Source organism: Mirounga angustirostris, unplaced genomic scaffold, assembly GCF_029215605.1.
Source record: "Mirounga angustirostris isolate CCGP_5_RB_7025 unplaced genomic scaffold, mMirAng1.0.hap1 SCAF_4, whole genome shotgun sequence".
Lineage (NCBI taxonomy): Eukaryota > Metazoa > Chordata > Mammalia > Carnivora > Phocidae > Mirounga > Mirounga angustirostris.
Window position 1 is genome coordinate 78,852,133 of NW_026991712.1, and position 14,018 is coordinate 78,866,150.

Below are 14,018 nucleotides of genomic sequence, written 5' to 3' on the forward strand. Positions count from 1 at the left end.
CAAGCCCACAGCTAACATCATACTCAATAGCACATAGATAAGGTATAAAATAAGCTAAAAGTTTTTCCTATATGATCAGGATCAAGATAAGGATGTCCACTCTTAACTCTTTTATTCAATAGAATACTGCAAGTCCTAGCCACAGCAATCAGACAAGGGAAATAAATAAAAATTATCCAAATTTGTAGGGAAGAAGTAAAACTGTCACTATGTCACTATTGTCCATCGACAGATGCATGGATAAAGAAAATGTGATATATAATGTATATAATTTTTGATTATATTTATATATAATATAAAATATTATTCAGCCTTAAAAGAAGTAAATCCTGGGGTGCCTGGGTGGCTCAGTCAGTTAGGCATCTACTTTCACTCAGGTTGTGATCCCAGGGTCCTGGGATTGAACCCCACATCAGGCTCCCTGCTTAGCAGGAGAGCCTGCTTCTCCCTCTCCCGTGCCCCTCTCTCTCTGCCCCTCTCTAACTCTCTCCCTCTCCATCTCCTGCTAGTGAGCACTCTCTCTCTCAAATAAATAAAAAAACTTAAAAAAAAAAGTAAATCCTGTCTTTTTTTAACAGCATGGATGAACTTGGAGGGCATTATTCTAAGTGAAGTAAGCCAAACAGAGAAAGATGAATACTGAATGGTAATACTTATATGTAGAATCTTTTTAAAAGTATAGAAACAGGGCGCCTGGGTGGCTCAGTCATTAAGCGTCTGCCTTCAGCTCAGGTCATGATCCCTGGGATTGAGGCCCGCATTGGGCTCCCTGCTCTGCAGGAAGCCTGCTTCTCCCTCTCCCTCTCCCACTCCCCCTGCCTGTGTTCCCTCTCTTGCTGTGTCTCTCTCTGTAAAATAAATAAATAAAATCTTAAAAAAAAAAAAGTATAGAAACAAGAAGCAGAATGGTGGTTGCCAGGGGCTGGGAAGTGGGGAAAATTGGCAGAGCTCGGTAAAAGGTACAAACTTTTAAGTTATGAGATAAATAAAGACAAAGAATCTACTGTATAACATGGTGAACATAGTTGATAGTATTGTATTGTATAATTAAAATTTGCTAAGAAGAACTCACTGAAAAAGGAACACCTGGGTAGCTCGGTTGGTTAAGCTTCTGCCTTTGGCTCAGGTCATGATCTCAGGGTCCTGGGATCCAGTCCCGTGTGGGGCTCCCTGCTCAGTGGGGAGTCGGCTTCTCCCCCTTCCTCTCCCTCTGCCCCTCCCTCCTGCTCTTGCTCTCTCTCTGTCTCTCTCTTTCTGTCAAATAAATAAATAAAATCTTTTTAAAAAAAGTAAAGTGGGGTGATGGATGTGTTAATTAACTTGATGGTAGAAATTCTTTCACAATGTATACATATAGCAGATCATCACATTGTATACTTTAAATATAATACAATTTCATTTGTTGGTTATACCTCAATAAAGCTGAAAAATTACATATTTATAAATAGTTTTAAAACTATTCATATAATACTTAGGACACAAGACAATTTCAATATATGTAAAAAGTAGCAATTAAACTGGCTTTTTTCTGATGCATCTTGATAAACTGGAGATAAGCTATAAAACATCAAAATTTAAAATAACAACAAATTGTGTAATGATTAAAATATGTCCTAAATATTGATTATTCAAATAGAATGATTGAAATTATAGAACATTTGAAAATATTATTGATTAGAATATCAGGTATCAAACTTTAAGGGAGAAAGCCAAAATGTTGCCCTTTGAATAATCATAGGATTAAATGTTTTGATTATTAAATATATGAAAATAAATTAAAATCAATGTAATAAATAAAATGAAAAATTATGTAAGATTAATAAAAAGGAGAGAGTAGTAAGTAAAGTGAAAAATAGACAAAATAAGAAAAATGAAAATGGACTTGATATCGCTAATTAAATTAATATCTTAGAGTACCTTAAAAGAAGGAGGATATAAAACATACTAACTAGGGAAAAAGGAAATTAATACACATATACACATACAGATAAATAATTATACATTTACCACACTTGTCTAATACATTAAAATCATTACAAGGTAATATACTTTTAAATTACCCCAAACAAATATATATGGATGAATATAATCATAGAATAAATTTTACAATTTTTAAAATATTGGGCTCCTGGGTGGCTCAGTCGTTAAGCGTCTGCCTTTGGCTCAGGTCATGATCCCAGGGTCCTGGGATTGAGTCTCACATCGGGCTCCCTGCTCGGGGGGAAGCCTGCTTCTCCCTCTCCCACTCTCCCTGCTTGTGTTCCCTCTCTCGCTGTCTCTCTCTGTTAAAAAATAAACAAAAAACCTTTAAAAAAATAAATAGGGCACCTGGGTGGCTCAGTTGGTTGGGCAGCTGCCTTCAGCTCAGGTCATGATCCTGGAGTCCCAGGATCGAGTCCCGCATTGGGCTCCCTGCTCTGCAGGGAGTCTGCTTCTCCCTCTGACCCTCCCCCCCTCATGCTCTATCTCATTCTCTCTCTCAATAAATAAAATCTTAAAAAAAAATTAAAAATAAATAAATAAATAAATAAATAAATAAATAAATAAATAATAAAATATATTTTTTTTAAATATTACTGAAAATATAACGACTTTGCTCAGGCCGTTTTATGGTCAAATTCTTAAAAATCTAGAATTAGATAACTTCCATACTGTACAATTTATTCCACAGTCAAATGAGATTAAAAAAAATCTCCAAATACTTTTGAATATGGTAAAACAGTCTTCATTGGGAAGAAAATTGATTTTCTTCTAAGTCAAATTAAATCCAACTCAGCCCCTGACATGAAGACTGCAAAAATGTCCAGTCAAATTCAATATTTGAGATTACATATATATTTCTGGAGATAATAAAAGAAGCTTGGGATTTACACCATCCAGTGACTGTCATCTGTGGTTACCACTTGGGAACCTCAACTCCTGGCCAGTTTTTCCCATTTAGTATGTTTGCAGAGCAGTGTGTATGTCTCAGGCCCTTTATGTACATCTCTCTGTGGTGAGGAGAGGAAGCCTGTAAACTTCCATTGGCTTCCTGTTAGGGTCTGCCAGTGGAAGGGACTGGCTTGACTTATTTCTGGCTTTCTGAAAACACCTGTCAATCTGCTGTTTGTTTATTGTCTTTTGTGAAGTACCTGTTCTGTTTAGAAATTTTACTCACTAAAAAAAAAAAAGGGACTATCTGCCTTTTTATAATTGATTTGTAGAATTCAAATATACACATATACACATTCAAATCTAATTATTTGTGGCAGTTATGCTCTATAAAGTCACTGCGAGCACAAATTAGCGAACACTGAAGCATTGCTCCTACAGAAAATACAAGATGAAGTTCCTGCAAGACTCTGGTCACAACATTTTTGTCAACTGATCAGTATGTAACTTTTTTGGGTATGATTCTGTTTTGAAATACCTTATTTAATGTGCTGTATATTGTTGATTCTCTAATACTGAACTCAGAGTAAACAGCACTATAACTCCTAACTGAATGAAGCTTATCTAACATATGCATTTTCTTCATAAGACCCATCACACTGTCTTGAACTTAGGAACATACGTGTGTGTGCGTATATATGTGTGTGTGTGTATACACACACACACACACACACATATATATATATATATATATATATATATATTAGATAAAAGTTCTTTATCAAATAAATATATTCTGCATACCCTCTCCCAGTCATTGGCTTACCTTTACCCACTCTCAGGGTGACTTTAATGAACATAAGTTCTTAATTTAAATATTGCCCAATTATTTTCCTAATGGTTAGTAATATGTATGTCTTATTTAAGAATTGTTTGCCAAAACCAAGGGCACAAAGGTATTCTCTGTTCTCTTGTAGGGAACTTTTAAATTTATTTAGAACATTAATTTAAAATATTGTTTAAAAATAAATAAGTAAACCAGAATCTACTCGCAAAGATTCTGAGATATAGGTGTAGATTTAGTAGGCACAAAATATGGTTTTGTTACCTTTGTTTTTTAATATTAAAAAAAAATCATTGTCCTTTCTAGTGTACAGTGAAATTATCAACCAATAAATTAACCCTTTAAGTAAGTTGAAATTTAGCCCCTGAACTTAACAACACTTACATAGTGTGTAATATATCCCAGGCACTGTTTCAAGTGCTTTACATAAATCAACTTATTCAATCCTCATAAAAATTCTTTGAAGAAATGTTGTTGTTTATTTTGTAAACATTACACTGAGGCCAAGAGAGATTATGTAATTTGCTCTAGTTCATGCAGCTACTGAGTAGCAGAAGGTGTGAACCCAGGTAGTCTGGCTCCACAATCTTTCCTTTCAACAATTTTACTCTCTCAAATATGCAATCTGGAGATGCCTAACTTATTTAAATGTTAAATAAAAAATAACTGAATGGAATAGAAAATAAAATAGAACAATATTATAAGGTATTATATATAGGATTGTCAAAAGTTGTGAAAGCTCTGAGATTTACCTACCTGCAAGCTAACATGCTGCAACATGAGAATTGCGTGTATGTTGGTAGAAGACATGATACTCTTAGGTAAGTGTTGAAGGTTAGTTTGTTAGTCACACTGCTTATAACAGCCAGAAGTTCATTATTTTTGCACTGGTTTCCTGACCCTCAGTTCCCACAGGGCAATGAAAAGAAGGCCAGATGATACATGATCTGGGTTGCATTACAATAGAGAAAACCAGAGTTCTGTAATGAACAGTAAGTATGCTGAACAACACTTCAGAGGAAGCTATTATCTTTACTATATTGAACAGTAAGCATGCCTGCCCTTTGCTCCAGGGGGAGGCATTATCTCTATTTTCCAAGACTGTAAGCAAATGTGCTATATGCTATGGAGAGAGACACTAGTTCTATCTTCCAAAGCGCTTAGCTATAAAAACATCCTTGCTAATATAGTCCAGAAGAAACAGTAGTTAGAGTCTCCTTGCAAGATGTGCAAATCATGAGAAACTTAAGGGAAAACTGTCTCCAGAAAATGATCTGAACACAGGGAAAGCATTTCATACGTAAAAACAAAAGAAGTCATGGGGTGCCTGGGTGCTCAGTCCGTCAGGTGTCTGCTTTCAGCTCAGGTCATGATCTCGGGGTTCTGGGATCAAGTCCCACATCAGGCTCCCTGCTAGGGGCAGGAGTCTGTGTCTCCCTCTCCCTCTGCCCCTCTCCCTGCTAGTGTGCTCTCTCTCTCAAATAAATAAAATCTTAAAAAAGAAAAAGAAGTCATCAAGAAAAAACATTGGTATGTATAATTAGGTAATAATTGAGACATCTGCATGTAAAATAATAGGTAAATAGCATGTCAAATAACAGGCAAATGTTGAATTGGAAAACAACATTTACATTATAAAATAAATTGTTAATATTATGTATAAATGTATAGAAAGCATGCAAGATAATAAACAATGAATCAATGGATAAATTGCAAAAAAATGTTATAGGCATAAATGAATATTTTAAAAAATTATCAGTATTTGAAAAGAAACTGCAACCCTACCAGTAATTAAGTAAGTAAAGAAGTCAATAACACACACGTAAGTTCTTGCCCTGTGGAAACTCATACTTGAATATATCGCTAAAAGTTATATAAATTGATAGAATATTTCTGTGAGAATTTCATTATATAAGTATCAAAAACTTAAAATTATTTAAACCTTTGGCCTTATAATTCTGCTTTCAGGAATCTGTCCAGCTCGGTTATAAAAAAATCCATGTATATGTTATACAAAATAACTTTATTTAAAGAGGTTGGTATTTAAATTGGTATTCATACATTTGTGAAATAATATAATTAAGCTTTAAACTAATAGGCAAATACACTTAAAAGAATACCCCTGCCATCAAAACATATTAATATAGGAAATCTTAAATGAGAAGGAAAAATATCCTCAGTATATTTTCACATAATAAAAGCAAGTTAGAAAACACAGCAAAGTCAGAAATTTCTTTTAAAACAGACAACTATTGCATACATACACAGGCGCATATGAGACTATTATAAAGTTAAATACAGGTTTATGGGGAGAAAATGCATAGTTTTTATTTCTGAATTTATAATTTTTTCCAAAAGTTTTTATACGTAACTTTTTAAGTTTGATATATAGTTTCACAGGAAGTTACAAAGATAGTACAGAGGTCCTTTGTACTCGCACCGAGTTTCCCCCAATGATTACATTTCACACAATCAGAGTACAATATCAAAGCCAATACTTTTATTTGCATATCACATGTCTAGATGTGAGTACCACTACTGCAATGAAGATGCAGAACTATTGCATCATTACAAAGCTCTCATTCATGATACAACTTTACAGTCATACTCACCATTCTGTTTTCCATCATCCCAAAACACTGGCTGAAATGACTACTTTGTAGGAGCTATATAAAGGAAATCATTCAGTGTATGACCTTTTGAGATTGGCTTATTTAGTGTAGTGCATTTGACCTTCATTTAAGTTCTTATAGGTGTCAATAATTTGTTCCCCTTCATTTCTGGTAATAGCCCATGGTTGGATGTGCCACAGATTGCTTAGCCTTTCACACTTTAAGGGGCATTTTAATTGTTTCTAGTTTGGGCTACTACAAGTAAAGCTACTGTGAACAATACTGCATAGGTTTTTCTGTGAACACAGGCTTTAAATGGTCTTGGATAAATGCCCAGAGGGGCGATTGAGGTCAAATGGTAAATGTATGTTTATTTTATTGCTTTTATGAAATGCCAGACTGTTTTCTCATGTGGCTTCAAATTTTTCTATTCCCATTAGTAATGTATGTGAGTCACAATCTCACCACATTCTTGTAAGAATATGGGCACTATTTTTTTTTTTTTTTTTTGGTTGTTATGATGTACTTACAGTGATAGCTCATTATGGTTTTAATTCACATTTCTTATTGGCTAATGATGTAGAACATATTTTCATATATTTACATGCCATCTGTATATTTTCTATGCTGGAATGTCTATTCATTGTCTTGTGCCCATTTTCTAATTAGTTTTCTTTTTTTAATGTTGAGTATTTTATTCTGCATATATTCTCAATATGAGTGCTTTGTCACCTATGTGGTCTGCAAAAGTTTCCTCCCAGTCTGTAGCTTGCCTTCACCCTTTTTTTTTCTATAGTTTTTATTTACTTGAGAGAAACAGAGGAAAGAGCACAAGTGGGGGAGGGGGGTGCAGAGGGAGAAGCCAACTCTCCACTGAATAGGGAGCCCAAGGAAGGGCTTCATCCCAGGATCTTGGGATCATGACCTGAGCCGAAGACAGATGCTTAAGCGACTAAGCCACTTACGCACCACCTTGCCTTCACCCTTCTAACAGTATCTTTCATGGCACAAAAAATGTTGTTGTGTTGTGTTAATGGAGCCTAATTTCTTTTTATTTTCTTTCATAGATCAAGATTTGGGGGAAGTTTTGAATATGAAGTCCTGTAGAATATCTTGTGTATCTTCTAAATGTTTTGTAAATTTACATTTCACATTGAAATCTTTGATCCATTTTGAGTTAATTTTTGTATAAACAGTGAATTTTTTTTGGCTATTTTTATTCAGTTGGTCCTGGAATATTTGTTGAAACTATAATTTCTTCATTTTATGTTGATGTTACACTATGTGATATTGCTGAACTAACTTATTAGCACTAGGTGGTCTTATTTGGCTTTGCTTATTTGGTTTGAGTGATTCTTCATAATTTTCCATGTAGAGAGCTATGTATTCTCAAAACAGAGAAATTTTATTTCTTCCATTTGGATCTATTTGACTTTTATTTCCTTTACTGGCTTTTTCCTGACCACATCTTCCAGTACTATTTTCAGTAGCAGGGGAGAGTTGGTACCTTTTGTCTTTTTTCTGATCTTAAGGGGAAATCATTCAGTCCTACACTAGAAAGTATGATGTTTTGTGAAGACGCTCTTTATCAAAGAGAGGAAGTTCTTGTCTATTCCTAGTTTTCTGAGCATTTTAATCATTTATGTCAAATAATTTTTCAGTATCAATTGTTATAATCATAGAGTTTTTCTTTTTTTATCCTGCTAATAAGGTGAGTTACATTGATTGATTTTCCAATATTGAACCAGCTTTGCATTGTTGAAATAAACCCCAATTAATGATGGTATATAATTCCTTTTATATATTGGTGAATTCTATTTGCTGATATTTTGTTCAGATTTTAAAATTTACATTATTGAGAGATGCTAGATTTTGTAGAATTGGTGTTAATTTTTTTTAAACATTTGGTGGAATATTCCAGTAAATCACCTTGGCCTAAAGAATTCTTTTTCAGAAGTCTTTTTATTTGTCTTTTGTTTTTAACAGTTTCCATTTCCTTACAGTTTTAGGTCTATTCAATTTTTTCAATTTCATATTGGGTGAATTGTACTTTGTACTTTACAAGTAAATTGATCCATTTCATCTAAATGATTAACGTTCTGTGTATAAAGTTGCTTGTAGCATTTCTTTATTCTTTTGATGTAAACAGGATCTGTTGTGATATCCTTTGTTTCCTCCCTGATAATGCATTCCCCTCCTTATGATGGTTTTAGGATGATTTCGCTCTTCTTTTTCTAGGTTCCTGAAATAGAAGTTTAAATTACTGTGTGAAACTTTTCCTTGTTTCTAATATATGCACTGATTTTAATTATTGCTTTAAATTGTCCTTCTAAGTCCCATAAATTTGATATGTTGTATTTGTATTCTTATTCACTTTATTTATTTTTATTTCCCTTGAGAGTTTCTCTTTGACCCATTAGTTATATATTTGGAAGTATACAGTTTAATTTTCAAGTGTTTGAAGATATTTCTGTTTTCATTCTGTTATTGATTTCTAGCTTGGTTTCATTGTTCTCAGCGAACATACTTTAAGATTCAATTATTAAAGTTTGTTGAACATTCTTTTATGTTCCAGGATATAGTCTATTTTGGTACATATTCTATGGGTGCTTGAAAACCATGTGTATTCTGTTGTTGGGTAAAGTGCTTTATAAATTTCAATTAAATCATATTATTTAATGGTGCTGAGTTCTTCTATGTCCTTGCTGAATTTCTATCTACTTGCAATAACTGTAAAGAGAGCAGTGTTGAAGTTTCTGACTTAAATTATGCCTTTCTCTAATTTTCCTTTAAGTTCTAGCTGTAGGATTTGGAGATGCTCTTTTTTCACCACTCAAAAAAATATTTTGCCAATAGCTTAAGGTTTCCACAATCTCTGATGAAAAATTCACTATGATTCAAATTGTTTTTCCCCTACAGCTAATGTGTTATTTCTCTCTGTCTCCTTTCAAGAGTTTTTCTTTGTTTTAGTTTTCAAATGTATGATAATGATGTAGCTTGGACTGGACTTTGGGGTTTTATTTCCTCTGGAATCTCTTCACCTTCTTGAATCATAAGGTTGATATACTTTGCCATGTAAGAGAAGTTTTTATCCATTAATTCTTTGAATGTATTTTCAATTACATCTTTTTTCTCTCTTTCTGGGGCTCCAAAGTATGCATTTGGTTTTTGTTACTTCCCTCATATCCCTGAGTTTTCATTTTTTTAAGTTAATGTTCTGACTGTTGCCCAGAATGCATAATTAAATAGTTCTCTCTTTTTTTAAAGATTTTATTTATTTATTTGAGACAGAGAGAAAGAGAGACAGAGAGCATGAAAGGGAGGAGGGTCAGAGGGAAGAGCAGACTCCCCGCCGAGCAGGGAGCTCGATGCAGGACTCGATCCCGGGACTCCAGGATCATGACCTGAGCCGAAGGCAGTCACTTAACCAACTGAGCCACCCAGGCACCCCTAGTTCTCTTTTTCTAAATTGTTCTATTTTTACGTTTACTGATTATCTGGGGGAGGAGCAAGATGGCGGAGGAGTAGGAGACCTAAATTTGGTCTGGTCCCAGGAATTCAGCTAGATAGGGATCAAACCATTCTAAACACCTACGAACTCAACAAGAGATCAAAGAAAAGAATAGCAGCAACTCTCTGAAAAGAAAAGTACCACTTTGTGGAAGGTCTCTTCAGATTTGTTTAGTGTATATTTTTCTGGGGTCGTTGTTACCCTGTTAGCATTTTGTTCTCTCATTCATCTATTCTCCTCTGGACAAAGTGACAAGATGGAAAACATCACCTCAAAAAAAAGAACAAGAGGCAGTACTGCCAGGGACCTAATCAATACGGACATTAGAAAGATGGCAGAACTAGAGTTCAGAATGATGATTTTAAAGATACTAGCTGGGCTTGAAAAAAGCATGGAAGATATTAGAGAAACCCTTTCTGGAGAAATAAAAGAACTGAAATCTAACCAGGTCGAAATCAAAAAGACTATTAATGAGGAGCAATAAAAAATGGAAGCTCTAACTGCTAGGATAAATGAGACAGAAGAGAGAATCAGTGATCTAGAAGACCAAATGATGGAAAATAAAGAAGCTGAGAAAAAGAGATATAAACAACTGCTGGACCATGAGGGCAGAATTTGAGAGATAAATGATACCATAAGATGAAACAATATTTGAATAATTGGGATCCCAGGAAAAGAAGAAAGACAGAGAGGGGCGGAATGTATATTGGAGCAAATTATAACAGAAAACTTCCCTAATTTGGGGAAAGAAATGGGCAACAAAATCCAGGAGGAACAGAGAACCCCTCTCAAAATCAATAAAAATAGGTCAACACCCCGACATCTAATAGTAAAAATTACGATTCTCAGAGACAAAGAGAAAACCCTGAAAGCAGCTTGGGAGAAGAGATCTATAACCTACAATGGTAGAAACACTAGATTGGCAACAGACTTACCAACAGAGACCTGGCAGGGCAGAAAGGACTGGCATGATATATTCAGAGCACTAAATGAGAAAAATATGCAGCCAAGAATACTATATCCAGCTAGGCTGTTATTGAAAATAGAAGGAGAGATAAAAAGCTTCCAGGACAAACAAAAGCTAAAGGAATTTGCAAACACCAAACCAGCCCTACAAGAAATCTTGAAAGGGGTCCTCTAAGCAAAGAGAGAGCCTAAAAGTAACAGAGACCAGAAAGGAACACACACAATATACAGTAACATTCATCTTATAGGCTATATAATGGCACAAAATTCATATCTTTCAATAGTTACCTTGAAGGTAAATGGGCTAAATGCCCCAATCAAAAGACACAGGATTGGATAAAAAAACAAGACCCATCGATATGCTGTCTGCAAGAGACTCATTTTAGACCTGAAGAAACACCCAGATTGAAAGGGAGGGAGTGGAAAACCATTTACCATGCTAATGGACACCAAAAAAAAGCTGGGGTGGCAATCCTTATATCAGACAAATTAGATTTTAAGCCAAAGACTATAATAAGAGATGAGGAAGAACACTATATCCTACTTAAAGTGTCTATCCAACAAGAAGATCTAACAATTGTAAATATCTATGCCCCTAACATGGGAACAGCCAAATATATAACCCAATTAATAACAAAAGCAAAGAAACACATCGACAACAATACAATAACAGTGGAGGACTTTAACACCCCCCTCACTGAAATGGACAGATCATCTAAGCAAAAGATCAACAAGGAAATAAAGATTTTAAATGACACACTGGACCAAATGGACTTCACAGATATATTCAGAACATTCCATCCCAAAGCAACAGAATACACATTCTTCTCTAGTGCCCATGGAACATTCCCCAGAATCGATCACATCCTAGGTCACAAATCAGGTCTCAACTGGTAACAAAAGTTTGGGATCATTCCCTGCATATTTTCAGACCATGATGCTTTGAAACTAGAAGTCAATCACAAGAGGAAAGTCAGAAAGAACTCAAAATACATGGAGGCCAAACAGCATCCTACTAAAGAATGAATGGGTCAACCAGGAAATAAAAGAAGAATGAAAAACATTCATGGAAACAAATTAAAATGAAAACACAACTGTTCAAAATCTTTGGGATGCAGAAAAGGCAGTCCAAAGAGGAAAGTATATAGCAATACCACCCTTTCTCAAGAAACAATAAAGGTCTCAAATACACAACCTAACCCTACACCTAAATTTGCTGGAAAAAGAATAGCAAATAATGCTTAAACCCAGCAGGAGAAGAGAAAGAATAAAGATCAGAGCAGAAATCAATGAAATGGAAACCAAAAGGACAGTAGAACAGATCAACAAAACCAGGAGCTGCTTCTTTGAAAGAATTAACAAGATTGATAAACCCCTGGCCAGAATTTTCAAAAAGAAGAGAGAAACGAACAGAATAAATAAAATTGAATGAAAGAGGAGAGATCACAACCAACACCAAAGAAATACAAACAATTATAAGAACATATTATAAGCAATTTTATGCCAGCAAATTAGATAATCTGGAAGAAATGGATGCATTCCTAGAGACGTATCAACTACCAAAACTGAACCAGGAAGAAATAGAAAACCTGAAGAGACCTATAACCACTAAGGAAATTGAAGCAGCCATCAAAAAACTCCCAACAAACAAAAGCCCAGGGCCAGATGGCTTCCCAGGGGAATTCTACCAAACATTTCAAGAAGAATTAATACCTGTTCTTCTGAAATTGCTCCAAAAAATAGAAATGGAAGGAAAACTTCCAAACTCGTTTTATGAGGCCACCATTACCTTGATCCCAAAACCAGAGACAAACCTCATCAAAAAGGAGAATTTCAGACCAATATCCCTGATGAACAGGGATGCAAACATTCTCACCAAAACACTAGCCAATAGGATCCAACAGCACATTAAAAAGATTATTCACCAAGGCAAGGGTTGGGCTGCAAGGGTGGCTCAACATCTGCAAATCAATCCATGTGATACAATACATTAATAAAAGAAAGAAAAAGACCCATATGATCCTCTCAATAGATGCAGAAAAACCATTTGAAAAAGTACAGCATCCTTTCTTGATTAAAACTCTTTAGGGGCGCCTGGGTGGCTCAGTTGGTTAAGCGACTGCCTTCGGCTCAGGTCATGATTCTGGAGTCCCTGGATCGAGTCCCACATCAGGCTCCCTGCTTGTCGGGAAGCCTGTTTCTCCCTCTGACCCTCCCCCCTCTCGTGTGCTCTCTCTCTCTCTCATTCTCTCTCTCTCAAATAAATAAATAAAATCTTAAAAAAAAAAAAAAACTCTTTAGAGTGTAGGGATAGAGGGTACATACCTCAATGTCATAAAAACCATCTATAGAAAGCCCACAGCAAATATCATTCTCAATGGGGAAAAACAGAGCTTTTCCCCTAAGGTCAGAAATATGGCAGAGATGTCCACTATCACCACTCCTACTCAACATAGTACTAGAAGTCCTAGCCTCAGCAATCAGACAACAAAAAGAAATAAAGGCATCCCAATAGGCAAAGAAGAAATCAAACTCTCACTCTTTGCAGATGATGTGATACTTTATGTGGAAAACCCAAAAGACTCCACCCCAAAATTGATAGAACTCATACAAGAATTCAGTAAAGTGGCAAGATATAAAATGAATGCACAGAAAGCAGCTGCATTTCTATAAACCAAAACAAGACAGAAGAAAAAAAATTTAAGGAGTCAATGCTATTTACAATTGCACACAAAACCATAAAATACCTAGGAATAAATCTAACCAAAGAGGCAAAGGATCTGTAGTCAAAAACTAATACTCATGAAAGAATTTGAGGAAGATGCAAAGAAATGGAAAAACGTTCGATGCTCATGGATTGGAAGAACAAATATTGTGAAAATGTCCATGCTACCCACAGCAATTTACACATTTAATACAATCCCTATCAAAATACCATCCACTTTTTTCAAAGAAATGGAACAAATAATCCTAAAATTTGTGTGGAACTAGAAAAGACCCCAGATAGCCAGAGGAATGTGAAAAAGAAAAGCAAAGCTGGCAGCATCACAATTCCGGACTTCAAGCTCTATTACAAAGCTGTCATCATCAAAACAGTATAGTACTGGCACAAAAACAGACACATAGATCAATGGAACAGAATAGAGAGCCCAGAAATGGACCCTCAACTCTGTGGTCAACTAATCTTCGACAAAGCAGGAAAGAATGTCCAATG